The sequence below is a fragment of the Mirounga leonina genome, unplaced genomic scaffold (genome assembly GCF_011800145.1).
Source record: "Mirounga leonina isolate KUSES-001 unplaced genomic scaffold, KU_Mleo_1.0 Mir_413, whole genome shotgun sequence".
NCBI classification, from domain to species: Eukaryota; Metazoa; Chordata; class Mammalia; order Carnivora; family Phocidae; genus Mirounga; species Mirounga leonina.
In genome coordinates, this window is record NW_023270734.1 from 1639741 (window position 1) to 1666754 (window position 27014).

The following is a 27014-nucleotide window of genomic DNA, read 5'->3' on the forward strand; positions in this document are numbered from 1 at the left end:
GCTTCTCTGTCTCCCAACCCCAGAGTTCCCTCAGGCCCCCCCTTCCCCTTCCTCCTCTTATTCCTTTCTTCCTTCCACAACCAAGGTCTCCCCTCCCACAGTCTCATTGCTCCCCCATTGTTTTGCAGCTGGATTCTAGCTCCTTCCACACTCCAGGAACGGCTTCCCCAGCAAGGGACCCTCCCCGTGCCCCATCTGGACTTGGCCTCTCTGTTGTCTGGACACTTTCTGCCTACTTCCACCTTCATGGAATGTCCTCCTTTTAGGAATGTCTTTGACTTCACGGTCTGGTCCTTGCCATGCCTTGACAATGACTCTCCTCCGTCGCTTCACTGCTCCTCTTCCTCCCTGCCCCACAACCATCTAGTGTTGCCCAAGAGGCAGACCCTAGAGTCTTCTCCCTCCCCGCTCCCACTGCACCTGCAGAATTCAGGACATGGGAGGGGGGCGGTCCCTGAGATCAGAATACCAGGCTAGCTCACAGGAACAAGAAGCCCAAGACAAATAATTCTGCATTCGTCCTTTCCTATCAAGACATTTGCTCCTGGTTCCCTGGCGGGTAGGCTCACACCAGCCCCTCCTCATCCCCTCAGCCTCCCTCTCTGCGGCCACTTCCCTGCAGGTGCTCTCAATGCCTCTTGGCAGAACTGCTGTTTCGAGAGCCTCCAAACTCTTTCTCCCCACCGCCCCGACCAGCCCCTCCCCAAGCCCAACCTCTCCCCTGCTTACAGAACCTTTTAACCAGCCCCAGCCTGGCCACTTCTTACCCAGCCAAAACCTCCTCACTGGCCTCAGCAGCCCTTCTCCTGGGCAACCGGTGACTTCTCATTGATGGAAGCTGGTGCATCAACTTCTTAAATTAAATGTTTTTGAGGAATAAATGTAAAACTATCCTTGCACAAGCGTCACTTCCACTGTCTTGCATTTAGGGATTCATCAGTAGGAGGAAAAAGCAATCGAGGCACACATAAATACTCTGGAAACTGCACTTAACCCAGAGATGGTCGCATACAGATGTGATGTACTTTAATGAATATACTGCCCATAGCTGTGTGACGATTATAGGGGACTTGAATGTCTTGCTTCATTACAAGCATCATGTCTAGATACACCAGGAGATGTGTGACACATGTGGATATGTCCCAGCACACATGTGCTAGAGGAAAACCGAAGGTCAAGACTGGCTGGCCTGTTGGGTAAATTCCCAAGACCCTAGCTTCTGCGGCCTGGCCCCTTCCTACCTCATGAGCCATATGTCCCACCAACTTGCCCCTGAGTAGTGACTGTGAGAAGCCACATTGACCATCGTTGCTGTGTCCAGGCTGTTCCCTCTGCTCAGAATGCCTTTCCTTCCTTCTCCGTTAGAAGACCCCCAAGACATCCTTCAAGACTCAGTTGACTTAAACAGAGAAAGACATGTATCATATGACCTCACTGATATGAGGAATTCTTAATCTCAGGAAACAAACTGAGGGTTGCTGGAGTGGGGGTTGGGGTGGGAGGGATGGGGTGACTGGGTGATAGACACTGGGGAGGGTATGTGCTCTGGTAAGCGCTGTGAATTGTGCAAGACTGTTGAATCTCAGATCTGTACCTCTGAAACAAATAATGCAATATATGTTAAGAAAAAAAAAAAGAAGAAGAAGAAGAAGGTAGCGGGAGGGGAAGAATGAAGCGGGGGAAATCGGAGGGGTAGACGAACCATGAGAGACAATGGACTCTGAAAAACAAACTGAGGGTTCTAGAGGGGAGGGGGGTGGGAGGATGGGTTAGCCTGGTGGTGGGTATTGAGGAGGGCACATTCTGCATGGAGCACTGGGTGTTATGCACAAACAATAAATCATGGAACACTTCATCTAAAACTAATGATGTAATGTATGGGGGTTAACATAAGAATAAAAAATAAATAAATATAAAAATAAAAATAGAAAAAAAAAAGACTCAGTTGACTTCATTTCTCCTGTGAACCCCTTCCTGAGATGGTCTAGGAGTTCCAACCTCTAGACTGCTAGCATCCAGAAGGCAGGGACTCCGTCTCATCTCTATATAGCTAGAACTCCATAAATGGAATAAATGTTTGTGATATGAAGACTGAAAACCACAATCAAAATAGCTTGTACTTATATATATACTTTTTGCTCATTTCAATGCAGGGACAATGTTCTCCTTCTTTATTCAGGTTTGACTCATCAATGCCTGATGCCCCTCCAAAGCTGGAGAATGACAAGAGGAACAAGTTGGCTCCTCAGTTTATGGGCAGCAAAGAAAAGAGCAAGAGCCAGCACAAGCACCTCGCTTGCCACTCTTCCTTCCATGAAGCACCTATTTCTGAAGTAAGGATGATGTCAGCGCATTGGCAGAACCGTCTGTGTGGGGAGAGCAAGGTAGCAAACTCTCCGTCTAACTGCGTCTGCCTTCTGAAAGGGTCAGCTTTATAAATGGCAATGAACTTGAACAATCATGAGAAGTACTTTTTCAAGCTGCTCATTTCCAGGACATGAAAAGATGAGGCAACCAGTTTCAGATTCCGCCCTAATTTCTGCTCTAACAGAACCAGACTTGGAACTTTTTTTTTTTTTTTTTTTTTTGCCCATTTTTGCAGTAAGCTTAGAATTTTGACATCAATGAGTGAAGACAGGGCTGTGCCTTAGTTTCCTGACAGATACACCGCTAGGAGTCTCAGATTGTGGCCCTCTGCACCACAAATAATTTTGTTTTGGTGTAGATTTTTAAAAAGGGGGAACTATTCTTGGCTAACATTTGTCTTTCAACTACCCTATCTCCCTCTCCCAGATGATCTAAATCAATCAATGACTGAGTATCCGTCACTCTGTCTCACTCTCTCAAAGCTTATGGAGAGCTTCACTGGCTTTGGATGACAATATTTCAAGCTCCAAGGTCGTGTGTAGGTCACTGGCTTGAACAGCTGATGAGCAAGCCAGCTCTTCTGTCCCAGGCTGCTGCTTTAAGAGCAAAGGGCGTGCAGCAATGCTCAGCATGCTCAGAGCTGCTGGCCTCATCGTCAGAATGAAATGGCCGTTTGCCGGGGGGCAGCCTAGACCGCGTCTTAGGAGTCCTGGCTCCAGGGACACAGCCTCTCACATGGCGGGACCAACATCACATTCCTGGACACCAGGCTCAGAGTCCTGAGAGTATTCAGAGATATACAAATTGTGACATGCTCCTTTTCGCCAACATACATCTAAAACTATGGGATCTCTGTCAATGGTACCCCGTGGCAGAACCACAGGGGTTGCTTCTCAAGTGGAAATATGAGCCTACAGTTGTACAGCTGATACAGTGAGGACCTCCCATAGCAGAGCTAGAGAAGACCCGAGAGGCTTTCTCCTTTTTGTGTTGTTGTGAGCATCACAAAGCCTAGACCATAAATGGTTTCCTCTGCTGATCCCAAACACCAAGAGAGAATGGACAAGTCTTACTCCTGAATGAAAAATACAAAGTACCTATGGTTCTCCTTAAGGAGCACTGTGACAATTCAAACATCCACACCGTGTTATAAAGGAGAACACCCAGGTCCCAGAGACGCACTGGGGATGGGGAGCACGTGCGCACCTTTCTCTGCAGCCATGATCTCCAGCCTCCACAAACCACGAAACCCCATGCACCCTCGGTTGGAAGCACAAGTGCATCTGCACCTCCAGCTCAATAAGGTTCCCATTGTAAAAGTACATTCTCATTTTCCTCCAGAAACAGTTATAAGGGATGTGTGCACACTTGGCCAACCCACAAACGTCTGATAAACCTGTAATAAAGTGGAACCACAGTACCAATAATTCCATAAAACTGAACCACTGCATGCTGTAGCTTAAAATGTATCTGTGGCTCCACCTGGGGATCCTAAAACACAACTCCCTGGCAATACAAATGGTGACTTCCTACCCTAAGGTTTAGGCACAGACTCTTATTTTGGGGGCAGGATCTACAAAATTGAGGGGGGCACCAGCTGAAAACTGGAGAGAGAGAAGGGGGTAGGGAGTAGGAGTCAAGTGTGGGGGCAGCACGGTGAGGGGTAGGGGGCTGAGTTCAGGGCGAGGAGTAATTTCTAGAGTAAGTGGAAGATACTAAAAACTGAAAAGTTCAAGGGAATATGATGGAAAGATACAGGAATCAAATAATGAAGTTTAGCTGCATGAAACATTTACTTCATTTTCTTAGATTTCTCATTTCCCCGCATCAGGTGAACGCTTGCTTTCAGTCCAGAGACCAAAAATTGCTGGTTTAGACTAAGACTCCTAGGGTCCCGTCCAGTTTCAGAAAAACAGATTCTGTAATTCTGAGGCAAACCGCCATCTCAGAGTCGCCAAAGAAGAATGGAGAGGATTAAGAGAGAAAAGAAAAGAGAGACTAAAGAAAGGAAGAGAGAACGTAGGTCAACACGAGGCAATGTGAAGTCAGAGTCATGCCACAGTAGGACTGGAAATGAAGATAAGGGTACTTGATCACAAGGCAGCTCCCCTCCAGCAGAGGCTCGGTCTGTAGCAGACGGCCCCCTGGCAGCCCCTGCAGTCATGGGCTGCCCTCCTTAGACCAGAGCGGACCCCATGTTAGCATGCATGAAGAACTCCCATCAGGGGCTCCACTAAAGATGGCTGTAAACTTTTTTTTTTTTTAAGATTTTATTTATTTATTTGACAGAGAGAGAGAGATCACAAGTAGGCAGACAGGCAGGCAGAGGGAGAGGGAGAAGCAGGCTCCCTGCTGAGCACAGAGCCCGATGTGGGGCTCGATCCCAGGACCCTGGGATCATGACCTGAGCCGAAGGCAGATGCTTAACCATCTGAGCCACCCAGGCGTCCCAAGATGGCTGCAACCTTATTAGCAGGACAGAGGCCACAGGCTACCTAGAGGGAAGAGAGAGAACATACATGCAAGCACATCTCCAAATGATTGTGCTTGTTTAGGAGTTGTACCAGGCCCTCCTAATGCCTGGCTACGGGTGCTCTCCAGCCCACATTCCTACCCTCAAGGCCATGGCCTTGAGGACGTGAGCTCCATCAAGTCAGAGATTTTTGTCTGTTTTGTAGACTTGTTAATCCCTGGTGCCCACAGTTGTGCCCAGGATATAGTAGGTGCTCAATAAATATTTGTTGAAGGGACAGAATAATACACATTTGACAGGGAGTGTGCCAAAACAGAGTTTTTCCCAAAGGTTATTTTACCCCTCATTGCTCCCATCGCCGCCCCCTCGACCCTCCCCAGTCTGTGATCATGATCCCTGCTGGCTCTGGGTAGACTATTCCACAAACCTAAATGAGTTTACCTCCTTCCCAAATGTTTCTCTGGGCAAGATTTGCCTCATGAAGCAGTGCCTGATTTTAGTACAGGACTCCTTGCAAAACTCTCCATGCATTCTGCTCTTTGGGGCATGGTGTCATGTATGCAAATCCACTGCACCTGGGCCAAGTGCACGCCAAAGCCCCGTTTGCAGGCCTTTATAGTGAACTAACTGACGTGGTAATAAGTCCTGAAGCCAGGATTACCTTCCAGAGTCAGGCTCACAACAGGCCCTCCCTAAATGTTTTCTGATGGTGGCCAAGTAGGCAAGTTCAGTCCTTTCTCCCCAGAAACACGATACTGCTTTCTATACCAACAAGAATTAATTCAAATCCCTAGTGAACAGTCCAGGATATGAAAATTACAGTAATCTATTCTTGTAGAGGAAGAAGTATGAATCATCATTACACGGTCTGACAAAGAGCAAAATGATTAATCCCAGGCTGCACAGAGGTTAGGGTCCATGGCCATGGCTCCTCGTGGGCTACAAGCCAAACAGCGGGACCCACCAGGCCAACATCAGAGAGACAACATTGTGGTTTTCATCCCAGAGGTGAGAAGCAAGGAATGACAATGCTATGTTCCCAGGACCACACTTTAAAGCTTTTTATTCTGAGAGGGCAGAGAGGGGCTCTAGGGCCCCAAATCCTTGTGTGTTCTATCTTCCGACTCTGGTGTAAACTGCTCAGGCTCTGGGGTTTCCTTGTAAGTAGGAACTGTAAGGCTTGCAGAATCACAGCACCTCAAAAATGATTACAAACCCCCATCGCCCCCAGGGGACCACGGCAGGCTACACATAGGACAAGCAGGGCGATCGATAACAACTCCTGACCACCAACAGAAGAAACTACAGTTTTGAAGGATGACCTTGGCCTTTTCCTGAAACTTCCAAAAAATGCTGAAGCTCCCCATCTACCAGCAAGAAACCACAGCTCCAGTGCACTGGGGAAGCTGGTCAGGGCGCCTGCAGCCCTGAGCCATCACTGGTGTTGTTGCTTTTTTCTTTTGCACAGCTGTGTTCAATTTTCTGTCCTTGGGGTTTTAAAGGAACATTTATTCTAGGGCCAGGATTCTCAAGTTTTATGGTTATACAACTCTCTCCCAGGGCCAAAGAATGTCTGAAAAGCCTAAACCCAGCAAAGAGAATTAGTAAAAGGATCCAAATGAAAGTGAAATAAAAAGTTAGGACTCTTTCCAATTTGTATTCAACCTCTTACTTAATCATATCGTACCTTCTGTTTGTCCTTCAAGACGTTTGCTACCTATTTTCCATGCAAATACAGGTGTGCGTGTGTGTGTGTGTGTGTGTGTGTGTGTGTGTAGAAAGGTGTATTTACATTCTTCCATGGTTTCTGTTTCCCATTCTATGGCGAATTTTATTTTAAATAAGGCCTACATCTTACATTGGGTTTAAGAAAAGATCACAAAAAAGATTCCTTTAGGATTTTTATGTGCTTGTTTGTTTTTCCTATTTAGAGAGCTGCATACCTCCTAGTTTTGGGTAGTCATACGGCAGTTTTTTAAGAACTTCTATTTCTACTTAAAAAGTCAGACCAGTGGCATTTTTCATTGCAATACTCTAAGCTAAGTACATTATCAACATCCAAACATCATAGCTCCCCAACACAGCCCCAAAAGAGAGCATAAGGCCCTCACCAGCCCATGAAATGCTAACCAGCTTTATGCAGCCACATAAGGTCATTTCAGAAAATCCAGAAGTCCCTTACCTGTCTTCTTCTGTTCTTCTCTCTTCCTGTCACCTCCATTCCCACATCTCAAAGAAATCTGCCCAAAGTCTCTGTCTACATCAATTCACGAACATCACTTTTACGTTTGCCTCCTGGCGTCTCCCAAAGGCTAGTCGCCTGTTTCATATACTCATCTGATCTGACGAAGCAAAATTCAGGCTTTGGGGCCTGAGGTTTGTGACATAACACACACCACCCACATTAGAGGCCTGGCTGCATCCCAAGACAAATAAGACGTTTTGGAGAAACAAAGTAATGTGCACAGATCTACCCTGAGCAGAAGGGAACTGAATCAGTGCTCCTCCATAAAATGATCTGAAATGTGGTCAATAGCACCTGCTTAATACAGTCCAATTCTCCGAAAACAATTAAAAACACTGTAAACTGACCTTGTCTGCCCCCCGTCATGGTGATTACCTGAAGCCAGCTTCTCTTAAGAAGCAGTCATGAGTAGAACAGACCAAACCCTCTCTTTGCAGTCACTTTCTCTTGCTCTCTTTAAAAGCAAGATTATCAAAGGGCCTATTAGGGGCACCTGGGTGGTGCAGTCAGTTAGGCGTCCAGCTCTCAGTTTCAGCTCAGGTCCTGATCTCAGGGTAGTGAGATTAAGCCCCGAGTCAGGCTCTGTGCTGAGCACGGAGTCTGCCTAAGACTCTCTCTCCCTTTCCCTCTGCCCCTCCCTGCTGCACGCATGCGCATTGTCTCTCTCTAAAATAAATATATCTTAAAGAAAAAAAAAAAGCTTCTGTTAGCATGGCCCTATAGGCAAAACTATAGGTTGAAGTTCAAATGATTCCTCCCAGATAACCACTGTAATTCTCCCGTGATTGGAAGTTGCCGCAAGTTAGTAAAATCTCTACACCTGGGTGGGGAGCAGGGAAAAGACAGGCTTGTGAAGTCAGCGTTTCTCTTAAGCTGGTGATTTCCTCATGGATGACAATCGACTTCTAACCAAGTAGGACACACCACTGTATTGTTTTTTTATAATCATAAGTGAAAAACCCTATGCTCTAGAACAAATTAAGATGTTTCTTTCAGAATAAGAACGTTTGAATGAAAGTAATACTGAAATGTTCTTCCTTCAAAATCTCCCAATGCATGTCCCCTACATATACAATGAAACACAACCAAACAGTAATGACCACATAAAAGTTTCTTTAAAAAAAACACACATGCGGCGCCTGGGTGGCTCAGTTGGTTAAGCGACTGCCTTCGGCTCAGGTCATGATCCTGGAGTCCCTGGATCGAGTCCCGCATCGGGCTCCCTGCTCGGCAGGGAGTCTGCTTCTCCCTCTGACCCTCCCCCCTCTCGTGTGCTCTCTCTCTCTCTCTCTCACTCTCTCAAATAAATGAATAAATAAAATCTTTAAAAAAAACAACACACACATAGGGGTGTCTGAGAGGCTCAGTCAGTTGAGCGACCAACTCTTGGTTTCCTCTTAGGTCATGATCTCAGGGTCATAAGATCAAACCCTGCATCGGGCTCCACACTCAGTACGGAGTCTGCTTGGGTTTCTCTCCCTGTCCCTCTCCCTCATGCTCGCTCTCTCTCTCAAATAAATAAATAAAATATTTTAAAAATAAAAATAAATAAATAAATAACCACACACAAAGGTAATCCTTACCAGGAGCCTTCAATCAGGGCTTGAAAAGTTTTCTAATTTCTAATGGTTTCTAATATCATGACAAGCCAGTTAGAACACACTGGATTTCAAACATACAGTTTCTGTTAGGTCATTTATATTCCACATAAGAAAAGGCAGAAATTTGAACTAAGAACACTCAGATATAACTTTAAAACCCTGACTTAATAAAGTATGAATGCATGCATGCACAAACACACACATGCACACACATCTTGTAAAAGAAAAAACAGCACCACTTGGACTCATCCAAAATGAACAGCCTATAGTCATGTGCTTAAAACATGATGTTTGTTCAAAACATTAAATGGGCTTTATAGCAGTAGCAGCCGGTTTTCTGGAGAGAAAGTAAAGACTGGGTTGTTGCTTGAAGGAGCATGTATCTTAAAAAGTGCTTTTCCACAATCTTAACTAGTAAAAAAGCATGGAGGAAGAACATGCTAATGCAGATGGTAAGATGCATAGTCAATGCACTTTTGAGGTTTACGAAACACAACTTCCTCAGGCATTTGTATGGGGGCCTTTTGAGAAAGTTACCACGTTTCTCTCCACCTCGCATATAGTCTTGGTAATCCTAGTGCTGAGTTCCACCCATGTCTGAAGACACACAAAGCAGCAGTGTATATATAGCCAGGACCTTTCGCTGCATCTAAAAGCATGGGCTGCCTTTTCTCTCTATTCTGACATCAAATGATGATTTTTAAACAATTCAATCTAAACTTCAAAAAAGCACATTAATAAAATCCTCCTCTCAGCTTTCTCCCAATCAAAATAAAAGAAAATCAAAACTATCAGAGAACAAAGCAAAGAATGACACTCTTCTCTGGACCCCAGCCTAGTGCTACTCTCCTGCCCCACCCCAACATACAAGTTAGCAGCTTCCTAGATGCAGAATTGACACCCGAAGTCGCTGGCTCCAAGGGAAGAGATGGCCTTCAAACCCCACCAGCACTCCGGGGATTCAGCAGAGCAGGAAAGGATCCCAGAGCGATTTTCACCAGAGTGTGGTTCCAGCAAAACCTCTAAAATCAGTTGCCCTACCTCTCCCGACTCTAGCATCTCACATTCCCTCTTCAACCTACTGTTCCGGAGTCTCCACCACTGAGCTACTCTTGCCAAGGTCATCAACAGCATCCATTTGGCAATTCCAATGGATAATTCCATCCTCTTCTTCCTGATTTTTCAGTAGCATCAGCTCTGTGGACACCACCCTCCTTTCACCTGAGCTTCATGACCTCATACCCCTCTATTTTCCTACCTCCCTGGCTGACCCCTTCTTGGGTTTCTTTGTGGCTCTCTTCCATCTCACTCTGAGCCTCATTTGTGCGTATACACGCACATACACACCACACACACACACACACACACACACACACACACACTTTTCCTCCTTTCTTATGGATTTGCCTATCATCTAAATGTTACCTACATTCAGGATTGCTCCTCTGAGTTCCAGACTCGCATTCAACTGTCTACCTAAGATCTCTAGGTGTATATTTACCAGGTACCTCAAACTTAGTATGTCCATAACAGAGCTCTTGATTCTCAAAGCTGGCCCGCCCAATTCAAACAAAAACAAAAAAACAAAACAAAATCTCCTCCCCCAGTTTTTACTCCCCTCAGACGTTGCCAGAGCCAAAATCTGGGAGTCATTCTTAATTCCTCCCTTGTTCTCACTCCCCGTATCTCAGCTACCACCAAGTGCTGATGGTTACACCTCTAAGACATATCCCTTTTTATATATACAACAGTTTTATTGATATATAATTCATATACAATACAATCCACTAATTTAAAGTGTATAATTTAGTGGCTTTAGAATATTTCTACACCTGTATGACCACTATCAAATCAATTTTAGATATTTTCATCACCCCCAAAAGAAACTATGTATCCATTAGCAATCACTCTCAATTTTCCCCTAGATACTCCAGTGCTAGGCAACAACCATTACTCTTTTTGTCTCTCCAGATTCGTCTGTTCTAGAAATCCCATAAAAATGGAATTACGCATCATGGTCTTTGTGTCTGGCTTTTTTCACTTAGCATATTTCTAAGATTCATCCATATTGTAGCATGGATCAGTACTTCATTCTCTTTTACAGCTGAATAATATCTTATCACATGGATATACACTATTTTATTTGTTCATCAGTTGACAGACATTGGGTTTTTTCCATTCTTCAACAATTATGAATGATACTGCCATGAATATTTGTGTTTTTATATAGACATATGTTTTCATTTATCTTGGTATATACCTAGGAGTGAATATGCTGAATCATAAGGCTACTCTCTTTAACTGTATGAAGAATTGCCAGACTGTTTTCCAAAGCAGCTGCTTTGGATAGATTTTGCATTCTCACCAGTAGTGTATGAGAGTTCCAATTTCTCCACATCTTCACCAACACTTATTACTGTCTTTCATAGTGGCTATGAAGTAATATCACACTGTGGTTTTGATTTGCATTTCACTAATGGCTAGTGATGTTGAGAATCTTCCCATGTGATTACTAGCCATTTGCCTATCTTCTTTGGAGAAATGTCTATTCAGATCTTTGCCTATTTTTGAATTCAGTTATCTTTTTATTACTGAGGTGTAAGAGTTCTTTATATATGCTACATATAAGTCCCATATCAGATTATATGATTTGCAAACATTTCTTCCCATTCTGTGGGTTGTCTTTTCATTCTCTTGATAGCATCTTTTGATTAATTCTGTTGATGTCCAACTTATCAATTTTTCTGTTTCACTTGTGCTTTTGGTGTTGTATCTCAAAAAAAAAAAAAAAATCATTGCCTATCCCAAGGTCATGAAGATTAATACCCATGTTGTCTTCTAAGAGTGTTATAGTTTTCGGTCTTACATTTAGGCCTTTGATCCACTTTGAATTAATTTTTGTATCTCGTGTGAGGTAGTGACCCAACTTTATTCCTTTTCATGTTGATATCCAGTTGTCCCAGATCACTTGTTGAAAAGGATATTCCCCAAAGAATTGTCTTGGCACAACTGACAAATATCAATTACCATAAATTTATGGGTTTATTTCTGATCTATAAATTCTATTACAAAAATCTATATGTCTATCCTTATGCCAGTACCACACTGGCCTGATTATTGTGGCTTTATATAAAGTTTTGAAATCAGGAAGGAGAAGTCTTCCAATTCTGCTCTTTTTCAAGATGTTTTGGCTATTCCGGATCCCTTAAATGTCTATGTGAATTTTAGGGCCAGTCTGTCAATTTCTGCAAAGAATCCATCTGAGATCTTTTTTTTTTTTTAAGATTTTATTTATTCATTTGAGACACAGAGATACAAAAAGAGAGAGAGCATGAGGAGGGGGAGAGCCAGAGGGAGAGGGAGAAGCAGGCTCCCTGCTGAGCCAGGAGCCCGATGTGGGGCTTGATCCCAGGACCCTGGGATCATGACCTGAGCCGAAGGCAGATGCTTAACCATCTGGGCCAACCAGGCGCCCCTCCGTCTGAGATCTTGATAGAGATTGCACTGAATCTACAGATCAATTTAGGGAGTACAGTCATTTTAACAATAGTAAGTCTTCCGATTCATGGACATGAGATGTTTTATCACTTATTTAAATTTTCTTTAATTTTTTCAACAATGTTTTGTAGTTTTAATAGTGTAAATTTTATACTTCTCTAATTACATTTATTCCTAAGTATTTTTTTCATGCTATTAGAGGAGGAAATATTTTCTCAAGTTCATTTCAGATTGTTCACTATAAGTGTATAGCAATAGAACTTATTTTTGTATATTGATCTTATACCCTACAATATTTCTGAACTTGTTTATTAGTTCTGATAGTGTCATGGATCCCTTAGGATTTTCCATATCCATGATCATGTCATTTGCAAACAGGGATAGTTTTACTTCTTCCTCTCCAATCTAGGAGCCTTTTATTCCATATCCTTTCTTAACTGCCCTGGCTAGAACTGTCAGTACAATACTGAATAGAAATGATGAGAGTGGACATCTATGTCTTGTTCCTGGTCTTAGGGGGAAAGCTTTCAGTCCTTCACATTAAGTGTGACGTTAGCTGTAGGTTTCTCACAGATGACCTTTTCAGGTTGAAGAACTTCCCTTCAATTCCTCCTTTGTTGTTGTTGTTTGGTTTGTTGTTGTTTTAATCTTAAAGGGGTGTTGGAATTGTCAAATGCTTTCTCTCCATAAGACATAACCTTTTCACACTTATGTTTCCTTCTGTACGCACTCTCTATACTACCTCCATAGCTCAGTCTTTCTCATCTTTACAGGTCTCTACTTCAGGAAGTCCTGGACCATCCAGTTCAAAAGTCTCTATCCATCACTATCTCTTCTCCCATCTATCATATAAACTTCAGAGCACTCAGCCATTATTATTGTAAGTACAAATTCTGATAACCCCTGTATAAGGTTTAGTATTTGCCAGCATGAATTTATCATCTTAATCCTCACAACAACCTTACTAGGTAGATGTTATTATCACCATTTTATACATGTGGTAGCTGAAAGAGAGTTTAAGTATCTTGTTCAAGGTTATACAGTTTATAAATGGCAGAGTCAGGTTGAAAACCCAGGTCCAGGGGTGCCTGGGTGGCTGTCATTAAGCGTCTGCCTTTGGCTCAGGTCATGATCCCAGGGTCCTGGGATCCAGTCCCGCATCGGGCTCCCTGCTCTGCGGGAAGCCTGCTTCTCCCTCTCCACTCCCCCAGCTTGTGTTTCCTCTCTCTCCATGTGTCTCTCTGTCAAATAAATAAATCTTAAAAAAAAAAAAAAAAGAAAGAAAACCCAGGTCCCCTAGCTCCCAAGACCCTTCTCTTAAACATTTGTTATCATATCTATCAGTAATTGCTCTTACTTATTTCTAACTTTATTTGCCAATCTCATTTATTGACATTTTTAGTATCTAACACCATGCACGGCCGGTGTTCATTAACTACTTAATGAACAAATGGAACACTGGTCTCAAGATGCCCCACAAAAGAGAACTCTGGTAAGTACTGCTGACTATACACACCCATGAGATTCACAAGGCTCATTTGTTTTTGAGATCCTTCAGTAAGAAAGGTCGCTTAATTTTAATTCAATATTTTCTAAACTCATTTGAGCACAGACCCATCTTCCCACCTCTGTCCCCACTGCACTAATAGTATAGGGAACTGTGTTCCAGGGAACACAATTTGAGAAATACTGCCCCAGAGAGGCAGTCCAGAAAGCACAGTTCCCAGAAGGGTGCTTCTGTTCCCCTTTCTGTGCCCGGCTCTGCTCTCATCTAAAAAGTCTCTCCCATAGCCTCAGCTCAGTACAAAAAGAAAAACCCAATATTAAGTTTTCCTCTTCTTTCCTGGAGCTCCTAAAGGGCCCATAGGACACTAAGGAGATATAAAGATTTTCCCAACTATCAAAAGGGCTCATCTCCCCTGTATGTTTGTGGTCCTGTAACTTATCACAGAGGGAGCTTTAATTTTCTCAGAGCTCTGGTTTCTTGAATGTGATTCAAACAAATTCACCCTTCATGATGTACTTTAATCTGCATTCTCAGGATGCAGGCAGAGCCAATGATGTGTTAACCACAAAATTGTATTTCTTTCCTAAATACTTACTGTAATGCTGATATTTAAATCATAGCTTCAGATATAGAATGACTTCAAAATCTTCATATCTCAGCTCTGTAAATCTTCAAAGTCATCTATTCGAACTCTCTCTGAAAAGGGGGAAAGAAAAATTTCAACTTTGAAATCTAAGAAAGAAAATAGCAAACAATATAAGACAACCACATGTATAAGCAAAGCAGGATACACTGCTGTGATTAATTTTCTGCTTCTAAAGAGCTTTTACTCTTTCAATTAGTCATCTACATCAGCTATAACAAATTACAGGCAGTGGTTAGAGTACCTTTTTAAACCTCTTATAAAAAATACCCAATAAAAATTTGTTTTCCTTCATCTTAAAGCCAATGAATAAAGTCATTTCTATGCAATGGTTCTCCAAAGCTCTAATTTTTCCATAGTGACTGAAATTTTATACATTTGGTCTAACAGCAAGAATTATGTTGAGTAAATACGAGTACTTTCTAAAATACAAATTTACAACAGATCCAAATAAGGGGATTTGGGGAAAAAAAAGCCTTGTAACGAAGGGAGACTTGAGAAAACCGAGAAGGATGGGTTGGAATTCATCAAAGAGTAGGATATGTATAGCCAGAAGAAACTGACAAAGGCCCAATTCCTTAGAAAAAGAGATACGGAATAAAGAAGTTGGAGACTAGTGGAACCCGTCTAGGGCAACCAGAGCGAGTGACTGGGCTAGAACTTGGTCTATGCCATTAATTCCAGGCAGAGAAAAGCTTCCACATTTATTTTCCTCACAGGCTGGGGAATGAGAGAAAACCCCACTCACATATTGTAAGTACGACAGAGGAGGACTACAGCATATGTACATTTCCCTGTGTGATTTTCCTACCTGCAGGTAATCTGTATACAAGATAACTCGCTTGATAATAGTTCATTTCTTACACTCAAAATGGCTGCCTGCCTGTGTGGCATCCCAGTGACTCAGACTGGGAGAGGGATACCAAATACAAGCAGGGCCTCAGCCCTGAGAGCCCAGACTAAAGAGGGAAGCCCCTAGATTTATTAGTTGGTTAGTGGTTAGTTGGTTAGTGGTAAAACAGCGTTGGCTTGGGAAAACCTCTTGTTTCAGGCTACTGAGGCACTTCCTCCTATCTCCTCCCAATGTCTGTTCAGCACTTCTTTGTTCTACCTTTTGAAAACATCATCTTAGCAAAGAGTTCACTCAAGCACAGAAGGCCCTGGAAGGGACAGGAGCCCAAGACACACCAGCATTGTAAAGGACCAGAGCTGGCATCAGTCCTCAGTTTTTAGGAACATATGGGAGGCATGGTGTCTGATCCTATTTACTTAACTTGTGTAGGGAGAATGGGGTTCCTCTCCAGAAGTCCGTGCTGGGGCAACTGACAAGGCAATCACCCTGTGGTGATGACGGAGCACAAGGGAGTCAACCCACGTGAAGTTCCCCCAAAGCAAAAAAACATTATTGTCACCCCTGCCCAGTAAAATTCAGACAGCTATGAACGCATTACTTAAAGCCACAAAGATGGTTGTGGTAAACACAGACAAACTATTGGGTTTAAGTAGACTATTTTTTTGTGCAAAAAAAAAAAAAATCTTTTTTCCTCCTCCCCCACAAATCTGTTTATTACTAAAAAGTTTTGGAACCTTGTGAATGGAGCTAGACCAATTTAAGCCTGGCTTTCCCCCGGGGCCCCTCCTTAGTATACTAAACTGAGGAGGAATTTGCCTGCTTTAGAAAAGGAGACCCACTTTCTATACTGGCCACAGAGGAATGAAAAACGAAATTATTTAAAAGGAAAAGGGCCAAGAGAACCAAAAGAAGCCAAGAGGTAAGGGCAGGAGAAGAAATCCTCATCTCTCCCTCTTAGAGAGCTCTATTCTGCCCAGACTCCCATGTCTGTTTTGTCCTTGGCCCATGTCCCTCAAGTGCCCTGTAGAGGAGGGGTTCTCAAGCTTGAGTGTGCAAAAGGGTTTCCTTGGAACTCTACAACTGCAGTTCAAGAAGAAAGAGAATCTACTGTGGACATCATGAGCCCAAGGACCAAGAAGGAGTTTGAAAGGCCTGTTCCTGCATCACTAGTTCTAGGAATCTGGTTTGCCCAAAGACAAAGGGATAGTCACCAGGTAATAAAACTTCATAATATAGCAACGGACAGGAAAACAAAACAATAAATCAGCTTTAATGCACTCAAGATAACTCGGGGAAAGAAAAGGGCAAAACCACAATCAGGAAAGGGTCCAAATTAAGTGACAGGCTGAAGTTTAGTAAACTAGTCAAACCTGCATAAGAGCAGCAAAAATTCCAGAGGAAAACAGGGCAATGGGGAAAGGAGAATCAATGTGCATCAGGAAGAGGCACCCAAGTGAAAGTCTTAGCTCGTCTTGCCAGGGCTCGCTCCATCCTTCTGAAGTATTTCTTCCTGGTCAAAAACAAACTTTCACCTGGCTTTCAGATGATTATCAACCCCTGTGCAAAACCTCTCACATGAGTTTGTGACTAACTGTAGACCAACTGTATCTGGAGGGAAGATACACCAGAGAAAAACATACTTTATCTTACATTTCAAAAGACAGGTTTGACAGAACATGCTGATGGAGGTGTCCACAGTGAAGGGACATTTCTGGTGAGTTTTATTCATGTACTACTTTACTACAGTGTCAGGTGCCTCAAGGTCCAGAGCATTTAGCAGGGTCTTACTCCCCTCCACCAGGCATCCAATAATGGGATTCCTATTACAGATCCTAGGGATGAGACTTCCATGAGACCCACTTTTGCTCTGGTTACTTTCTCCCATCTTTCTTTTCCTGGATGCCTAGAGCAAGGAAAGGAGGTTCTTTAAGATATTATCAGGAGCGGGGTGCCTGGGTGGTTCAGTCAGTTAAGCAATTGACTCTTGGTTTTGGCTCAAGTCATCATCTCCTGGTCATGGGATGGAGCCTTGCATCTGGCTCTGCACTCAGCATGGAGTCTGCTTCAGATCCTCTCTCCCGCTCCCTCCTGATCACTCTCTCTTTCTCTCTCTCTCCCTCTCTCAAATAAACAAATAAAATATTAAAAAAAAAAGATATTTTCAGGAGCCATGGGCATTTCCTCCTTATCCCATACAAATCTCAAGATATCTTTCAGGATTCAGCTTAGATGCCTCCGTTTCCATGAGACCCTTCTCCAACTGTCTTACTTCTTTCTCAGCGAGCTTTCTGTCTCTTCAAATCATGCCAATTATCTAATTATAGATGACCACTATACTTAATTCTCAACCATCTAGGATTTGATTAGCCAGAACAGCAATAATATAATAATAATAATAAAAATAGTAAACACTGTTATTATTTGAACATTTATAAATAATAAACAAAATTCCTCCAAATCAACAAAACGGTGTACCTATTAGAAGGCACCCACTGACTGGAACTACAGAATAACCTGTAGACATCACCACGGGTCTGTAGCTGTGTGGGGACAGTCCCATTCCATCACCCCTCAGATATGTGCTTACTATATTGGTGCCTGAGGTGTCATTCTGCTAGCATTAATTCCAGGACCACACAAGTTGATGGAAAAACCATCAGTAAGTGACTAGACTGGTCATGTGCAGGAGCCAAGGTTAGAGGCAATTGAGCAATGACAACAGGAGAAAGGTGACACAGGAGAGAGGGCAGCAGGGACACTGTGGGGGGAGGGGGACTCCCTTCAAAGATCACTGGGCCCACTGAGATGACTTTAGAAAGAAGAAAGGACAGTTACTGAGGACACACTAGGACCATCTAGGTTTCATCTTAATATGGGGGAAGGCATACAAAAATCTTGGCTAAAGAACAAATAACAGACCATTTTAATAATAGTAACCATTGGCCCATTTTATTTGTCAAGTAATTTATAGGAGAGTTTGTCATCCTGAACTATTACGCTTGTATTATTTTTGCACATTAGGATAATATCCACAGAATGGTGAATATTTTCCTAAATACTGGATTCTTCATGAACTACATGTTGGTAGCCTTCACTGAGTAATGGTATACTAAATGCATCCCAAAGTATAATTCAACTGTAAATATCCTTTTGTACTCCTCTTGATTGAGAGATATGACTTTCATATGTTCATGCTTTTTTTTTCTCTAAAATGAGACTGTGGGTTTTTATCTTGTATGTTTTTAGTATTTCATAGGCATGAAGTCAGTGCTCAAACAATAGATTCTGAAAGACTGACAGGGGTACCAGTGGGCACAGGGCAGCTCATTCCCCCTGCGAGGGCTCTGGCAGTCAGCACGCCACCAGCTGCAGGAAGATGCTCACCATCAAAATAGCAACTGACGCAGGGACACATGAAGGAGAGGGAGCTAAAATAAGCACCTCAATCCTCCCCGGTGAGATCCAGAAACTCCACCACCCTGCTGTTCTTGGGGCTATCTTCCTAGGGGGGCACGTTTCCCACTTGATGGGCTTTCTGCTGCTAGTTTGGTAGGTTTCCTATTAGGGCATACATCCCATTACAGCAACAGGTCTTAAAAGGGAGCATGAGATCCTCTTAGTTTTTGAACATGCTCCTACAAAACCTTGGGAGGTATTACGTTTCAAAATCCAAAGGATGTGGGTATTATCTAAAATCACAAGTGTAAAAATTAAGTTAAGGGGCAGAATTCTCAATTTTACCTTCTATCATATATTTTTTTCAAAATCTTTGGTGCCTTCTAGGACTTGCCTTGTAGCAACCACAAAATGCATAAACAAGTAGCAAACGAACATTGAAGAAAAAGTCAGCTTGCTATTTGATAGACACATGTACTTGTGAATTTGACCTTATATTGTTTATAGCACCCAAATATAGTACTGTGGGCCAAATATTTGCATCCCCCAAAGTTAATATGTTGAAGTTCTAGTCCCTAAGGTGATAGTATTTGCTGTTGGGGCCTTTGGGAGGTGACTAGGTCATGAAGGTGGAGCCTTTATAATGGGATGAGTGTTTTTATAAGAACAAACAGTGAGAGCTTGATTCTTCTCTCTGCTCTCCATGTGAGGACACAGCAAGAAGGTGGCTGTCTGCAAACCAGGAAGAGGGCCCGCACAAGTCACCACACCGGCCACCACCTTGATCTTGGACTTGCTAGCCTCCAGACTGTGAGAAATAAGTGTCTATCATTTAAGCTACCCAGTCTACAGTATTCTTGTTGCAACAGCCCAAACTAAGATATATAGTAAGAGCCAGATTTATATTTAGTAATTAAATACATATGTGTGTATGTGTCTATACACATGTATATACATATACACACACATATACATAAGTATAATTATGTATATAATGACAAAACACATAATGTGCTAAATTACAAAACAGAAAAACAGGATGCAACATTTCAACATTTCAAAGTGTGCCTCAAAAAGCACCATGACTGGGGCGCCTGGGTGGCTCAGTCGTTAAGCGTCTGCCTTCGACTCAGGTCATGATCTCAGGGTCCTGGGATGGAGCCCCGCATCGGGCTCCCTGCTCAGCTGGGAGCCTGCTTCTCCCCCTCCCATTCCCCCTGCTTATGTTCCCTCTCTCACTGTGTCTCTCTCTGTCAAATAAATAAATACAAACCTTAAAAAAAAAAAAAAAAGCACCATAACTTTCTCCAAGGTCTCCAAGTCCTTGAACTTGAACAGTCTGAAAACCATCACCTGGGTATATTTCCACAGGCAGTTCCAGGAAGCACTCTAGAGGTATAGCTGCCACAACAAAAAGAGAATTAAGACCCTTTACAGAACCAAGTGCTCACTGTTTCTTCTGTCAGAGGTAAATGGGGGCTTCCCAGTGGATTGCAGTGGGCTCAAAGCAACCACAATATCACGATCCTCCTTTGGACTCCTAGACACTCATGGTCAATCCATGTGATCAGAACTTGGTGAAGACAAATACTTTCTATCGCTCTCCACTGACCTCATATGTGCATGTTTTCACAAAAATAAGATGATTATGCTAGATCTTGCTCTTTTTTTCCTAAGTGAACAATGAACACCAAATAAAAAGCCTATTGATATTCAAGCTGCATCTGATAAGAAAACTATGCACTAAGGGCTGGAGTTCACTCTCTGTATACTCTGCCCATAATCCCTCGTGATGGGGAGGGAAGTGATGGGTCCTGACTGACTCTGGGTCATAGTCTCATCCTAAAGTAATGTCTTCTGGGTGCATATCACAGTGGTGGGTCTCAAGAGCTTCAAGTATGAGAAGCCCCTTTCTAATGTCAAATTTTTCTTGTATCCACCCTCTGCCATCAGTTGCATGGTTAGTAAGATAATGTCGAAAAGCTACTATGAACCTAGTGATGTGTCTCACAGATTTATATTTTATAAGTCATAGTCACTTAGGAGCACTTAAAGTAATAGTGCTTCTGTTGATGGGAATGCAAATGGATGCAGCCACATGGAAAACAGTATGGAGGGTCCTCAAAAAATTAAATGTAGAACTACCATATGATCCAGTAATCCCACTACTGGGTATTTATCCAAAGAATACAAAAACACTAATTTGAAAAGATACATGCTCCCCTATGTTTATTGCAGCAATACAGACAATAGCCAAGATATAGAAGCAGCCCAAGTGTCCACTGATAGATGAATGGATAAAGACAATGTGGTACATACACACACACACACACACACACACATTACTCAGCCATAAAAAAGAATGAAAATTTACCATTTGCAACAACATGGATGGCTCGATCTCACAACCCTGAGATCATGACCTGAGCAGAAACCAAGAGTCAATTGCTTAACGACTGCACCACCCAGGCACCTCTAAAACAAACCATTTTTGAATGGAAATAGCAACCAAAAGAATTAGGAAGAGAGCACTAAAGATCTTGTGCTGGAACTGCTAACTAACCAAACTACGGTGGGCTCAACCCTTCCGATGGAGGAAGCAGGGATGTCCTCTCTGATGGAGGAGGACAGCATACCTGGGAAATCACAACTTCTTCCTGAGCCTCCAAAAGGAAAATAAGCAAGCTAGACCAGAGAACTGATACTGCTTAAAAATGTGACCTGAGTCAACATATGCAAGTATAAATCACACACATGAGGATAATCAGCAACTGAATATTACTCTGTATAATGTCTTAAAACTCTGATCCTCACTGTTAACAGAATTTTAATCATTCTTTGAACAGCATCTCGTATCTGACAACTGTGAAAGTGTGATAAGTGTGTCAAAAACACCTGTTTTCAGAGTATTGGGGGAAAGTTTAGTTAACAATAACAGCAGCTAATACTCATAAAGCACTCAGTATTTACTAGGCACTGTTCTGAGCACTATCTATATATTAACCACTTCATCACCACCTCTAGCTTCTGTTAGTATCCCCATTCTACAGATCAAGAAACTAAGGTGTAGAAAGGTTGTCCAAGGTCACACAGGTGGCTAGTAGCATTTTTGGCTCCAGAGTCCTTACTTTTATTCACTATGCTATGCAGTATCCCTCATTAAAAAATAATTTAAAAGCTTTAAGAAAGATAAAAACCTTTCACAAGATTCTACCCACTTCATAGTCAGTGTTAAATCTAATACAGGTTAGTAGAAATTATTATAAATATTACCATAAATATAATATAAATTATTATAAAAATTTTAATAACATAGATTAGTTTCTGACTTCTCTACCTAGGGCAAAATGGATCTTCACCACTGTGAATGTTCAAACACCCGTCTGTATCCCACACCTGGTGGGTGACACCTTACTGCCAGAAAAGAAACAAAAGGACTCTCTCCCCAGGTCTTGGGGTAAGGCTCAACCTGTCCTACAGGCATTTGTCATGTAGATGCCCCGCGACCCTGCTACCATTGCACTGAGGTCCCACGAAGGGCGCTCATTACCCTTGAGATCAGTTTAATTTTGTTTATGACAATCAGATCAGACAGATGTGAACTTAGCATCTACTGAATACAAGGCCCCATGTTAGGTGCAGAGAAGAAAGAAAAGAAACTCAGGCAACAGTGAAGAACTGAAAGACTGCTAAATAAAAGTAATTTAAAGGTCCAAGTAGAAGAGACTGGAACACAATATTGAAAGGATATAAAGGAAAGGGATAAATCCCTCTTCAAGGAAGAAAGCCACTCAGACATTGGCACTTGAGCATGAAAAAGCAGCTCACGAAACCCTCCCACCTTAGTGGTGGGAATAGAAAATGGTACAGCCACTCTGCAGATCAGTTTGGTTGTTTTTCTTATAAAGTTTAAACATACACTTATCATCTGACCCAGCAATCCTGATCCTAGGTATTGATGCAAGAGAAAATGAAAACTTAGGATCCCATAAAAACCCATACATGAATGTTATGGGAGTTTTATTCATAATTACCTGAAACTGGACACAAGTGTCCTTTAATTGGTAAATGGATACACAAACTCTCTCTACACAATGGAATACTACTCAGCAATGAAGGAGCAAATCACTGAACAACATGGCTATATTTCAAGTGCCTTAAACTAGGTGAGAGGAGCCAGACTCAAAAAGCTATAGACTGAATGATTCCATTTCTATGACATTTGGAAAAGGCAGAACTGTAAGGACAGAAAACAGACCCGGGGTTGCCAGGGGTGAGAACTGAATGGAGATATTGATTACAGGGGGGCATAAGAAACATTTTAGGGTGATGGAGATTTATATTTTCATTGTGGTAGCTGCACAACTGTACGCACTTATCAAGACATGTCGCTGTATGCTTTTTAAAAGAGTAAATTTTAGGGTGTGTAAATTATATATCAGTAAATCTAACTTTTTTTTAAAAAACAGCACTTAGCAATTATGCCAACAAAATTATCTCATGGAATGGGGCTATCCTTATCTTCTACAAAGTTCTACAAATCATTTATCGAACTTCCTCTATTAACTCCCAACCCCAATTTCTTCTCGTATGATATTATTGGTTACCCATTTCTAGGAGAAAAAGCTCCTTTAGGCATATAAAATATCTTAAAGTAACCTCTGGTCTTTAGATAATTATGGGAACTCTCCTGTATTAAAAATAGACTTGGGTAAGTGCCTCTTTCTCCTCATGCTAAATATGTGCCTGCTGATCAATGAGGGAAGTAGGCAGGTAAGACTCCAATGGCTTTGTCCATCTACACAGATGGTCACTACAAAACCATTAAATCACCAAGAAGTTCGAGTGCTACGTCCCTTACATGTTGAACTACACTGAAGGTAAACCAAGGTTTCTGCCAAAACCTTTAGGCAAGAAGTAAATCTAAAATAAATCTTAACTTTCATTGCAAACCTTTAGTAAGGTAGGAAAATCACAAATATCACTGTACTATGAACAATGTAACTGCACTATGGTTTGATCTACATATGCAGACTAAAAATAGTATGCATGATTATGGTTCTTTCCTTCATTCAATATCTAGCAGATACATCCTGATTGCCCATGTGTGATAGACACGAAAGATACAATGACAAACCAACACCCCTGTCATTATGGAGCTCACGTTCGCTCGGGAGTAATAAACAAATTATAAGGACATGAATCAAACTGATCAGTTGATAATAGACTGTAGGTTTATAAACACTTGGGGGGGGAGCAGGGTAAGAGAATGGGGGCTTCTAGTTTAGATAAAGTGAGCAAGTATCTCCGCGGAGACCTGGAAGAACTTCGGGAAGCAAGCTGGTGAGTATGGGGAAGGAGAATGGTCAGGAAGGGGAGAGGAGAACAGTGCAAATCCTCAAGTCTTGAGATGGGAGTGTGACTGGGTGTCCAAGGGACAAGTGAGATGGCCGGTGTGGCTGGAGGGGGGTGAGGGAGAGGAGGAGTGGATGGGGAGCCAAGCAGAAAATGCTGGTCAGAGACAGCTGGCTCAGATCAGACAGGCCTGTGCCAAAGAAGGACTTTGGGTTTTGTTCAGAGGTACCAGAAGCCACTGTTGGGTGTGGCAAGGTTGTGACATGATCTTGATTTAGTTTTAAAGATTAACTGTAGTTACACTAAGGAAAATAGGCTCTAGGGGCAGGTAGATGGGGAAGTGAACCAGAAGAAGCAGACAGGAGAAACTGACAGGAGGCCACCCCAGCCAGGGCAGAGAGTCAGTCCTGGACGAGGTGGTGACAGTGGAGGAGGTGAGAAGGAACCAGATGGGTGCCCAGGGGCATGACGTGCCACTGACTGAGATGCAAGGTGCTGGGATGGTGCAGATTCGTTCTGTATTCAGTAGCATCCAAGCGAGTCCATAGAAAATGTACATTACATTCCTACCAGGGAGTGAGAGAGGTGAATTCAGATAAAGAAAAGGTGACTTTGACCCAAACATCATTAGTCCCTAAGACTTTAAAAGCTTTACTGGGGAAGAGCTGACTCAGGACCAGTTTAGATATTAATTTTATCTTGCAATAGCATCCCCACTGACTAGGTTATTTACTATATACAGCTAAGAAATGGATTTCTGTAAGAAACTATATATTCCATCAGTGAACTTTCCGGGAAACAAAGATTTCCAGTGAAGCTAATAAAAACTTCAAAGCTTTATCAAATATATCCACAATGCTTTGAAGAGCCCCTGTATCTAATCCTTACTAAAAGAATGTCAGCAAGATTGAAGAATATGGTTATTCTTTACTACATTCACATTATAAAAGAGCTCCGTCCGATGGGAAACAGAAGTCAAATTATAAGACCCTAATTAGTTTACATGTTAAGGCCTTTTATATAAACACTGTTTGCTTGACATAATCCACATCAAAGCATTTATCTGCTTCACAGATTATGTTCTTCAGCTACCCTAAGATTTCTTTTTGTTTTTAAAAGATTTGAGAGAGAGAGAGAGATGAAAAAAGAGAACACGAGCAGGGGAGAGGAGCAGACTCCCCACTGAGCAGGCTCAATCCCAGGACCCTGGGATCATGACCCGAGCCCAAGGCAGACACTTAACCGACTGAGTCACCCAAGCGCCCCCGCCCTAAGCTTTCTATGATGAGGAAGCTCTTTCTGAGTTTGCCGAAGCTGGATCTAACCTAGGAAGAGGCCAGGAACAGAAATGCACAACGGGATTAAGGTTGATGCCCACAAATTAGAATGAGGTGCAGTAGCAGGAAGGCCAGCGAGGCGAAGCTCCCACATTATGGGACTCTGTGCACGTCTCAGATCACATCTGTTTCATCTAAGACAAGATTCGCGCCCAGGATCCAAAACACAAGGAAAAGTTTAAATTGTTTTGATTGGCCTAACTGTAGCCTGCTAATATGTACAACGTCTTCCAGGAAGATATCATTCCCATATTTTCCATCTTTTCCTCCCTCTTTCTCCTAATTCAACAGCACAGAGCCTGATGGGAAATCAGATCAAAACACACTTGGCGATGCTGAGCACGGGGACCTCTGGAGACAACAGGCATAGACATGACTTTCAATCTGTTGCTGTTGGTGAGAAAATGTTTCAATCCAGTTGGAACCATCCAAATTTGAAAGCACCTTATAAACTCAGTCTGCTTTTGGTTTTTTAAAGGTTTTACTCAAAAGAAATGAGCTCCCAAAAGTAACCATAACCTCTTCAGCTTCATCAGTAGCCAAGAGAAAAATGTCCTTCTAGGAGGGCCCAGAAAATACAGGGCCAGAAAGGGGACTTCATAACTCCTCGGTGTCTCCTCTTGGTAACATCCTGGAAGTCCTTTCACGGTTTTCCAGATGTCTTCCTACATCATTATATCTCTTCGGATATATCCTTGGAAAGATCTGTTCTAAAGCAATTCACTGCTTTGCTCTAAAATATATATTTTTTTTTACTCAGATCTCTGAATTTAGTGACTTTTCCCAAGTATCAGCTCTTAAAGAGATTTTTTTCTGGCTTGTTGCTTTAAGATGTCAAGATGTATTCTGCTTTTCTAATCTCGACTTAGGACTTCCTTCACATAGCCCCTCACTGTTACAATAACCAGATGTTTCTGCCTCTTTCCAGAAGACAGCAGCAGCGAGGCTTTAGGCCCTAGGCTCCCCCCAGGTCATCCGTTTAGATATTTACCTTATTTCTTCCCAACGGTTCCAGACAAATCTTCTCTATCTCTGTTTTTTAAGATCTCAGAGTTAAAACACACACATACCCACGCAATGTCAAATCCTCTGCCAAGAATGAATTAGTGTGGTTTTCTCTTTGGACTCATCTATAATGACCTAAAGATGTATTATATCTGGATTCTCAGAGGTCTGCTAAGTATTAACCACAACGATGTGAAATGTTAGAAAATTGGGTCAGTCTGTACCTCCATTATTAATCCAGGCTGCTATCACTTCTTGGTGAGATTCTATTAACACATTCTGAAACTGTCACTGACCCACTTGAGAAACTAATGAAACTTAAAAGCTCCCTCTCCAGAAATATTCCAAAACAAAATGGTGGCTATAATTGCCATTCTAGAACACGAGTCAGCAAACTGCAGCCCATGGACTAGCTCGGGGCCACTGCCTCTTTTTCTTAGTAAAGTTTTCTTGGAACGCAGCCCCGCTCATTCATTTCCCTGTTATCGATAGCTGTTTCCATGCTACCATGCAAAGTTGAATAGTTTTGACGGGAACCCACAGAGCCCATGGAGCCTGAAATGTTTACTTCTGATCCTTTACAGAAAGTTTGTCCACCTCAGCTTTAAAACCAATGACTCTTAAGACAATGCGTGTAAATCCTACTCTGTGTGATGTTGCAAAGTTACTTATCTAGATTATCATTTTCCTCGGTTAAAATTAAATGACAGCGTTACATGCAAAAGCACCTAGTA

General features: G+C 42.4%; 1 protein-coding gene across 4 annotated transcripts in view; it reads right to left on the reverse strand.

Annotated features, from left to right (window-relative positions):
* The window catches only part of SVIL (supervillin), a 229085-nt gene that overhangs the window by 152604 nt on the left and 49467 nt on the right, over positions 1 to 27014 (reverse strand). For 3 of the 4 annotated variants that reach the window (XM_034987201.1, XM_034987197.1, XM_034987200.1), the window contains exon 2: positions 14287 to 14387. The gene's annotated coding sequence lies outside the window, so the exon portion shown is untranslated. Of the gene's footprint in view, positions 1 to 14286; positions 14388 to 19856; positions 19985 to 27014 lie in introns of those variants that run through there. The other variant, XM_034987198.1, reaches the window with a different exon arrangement.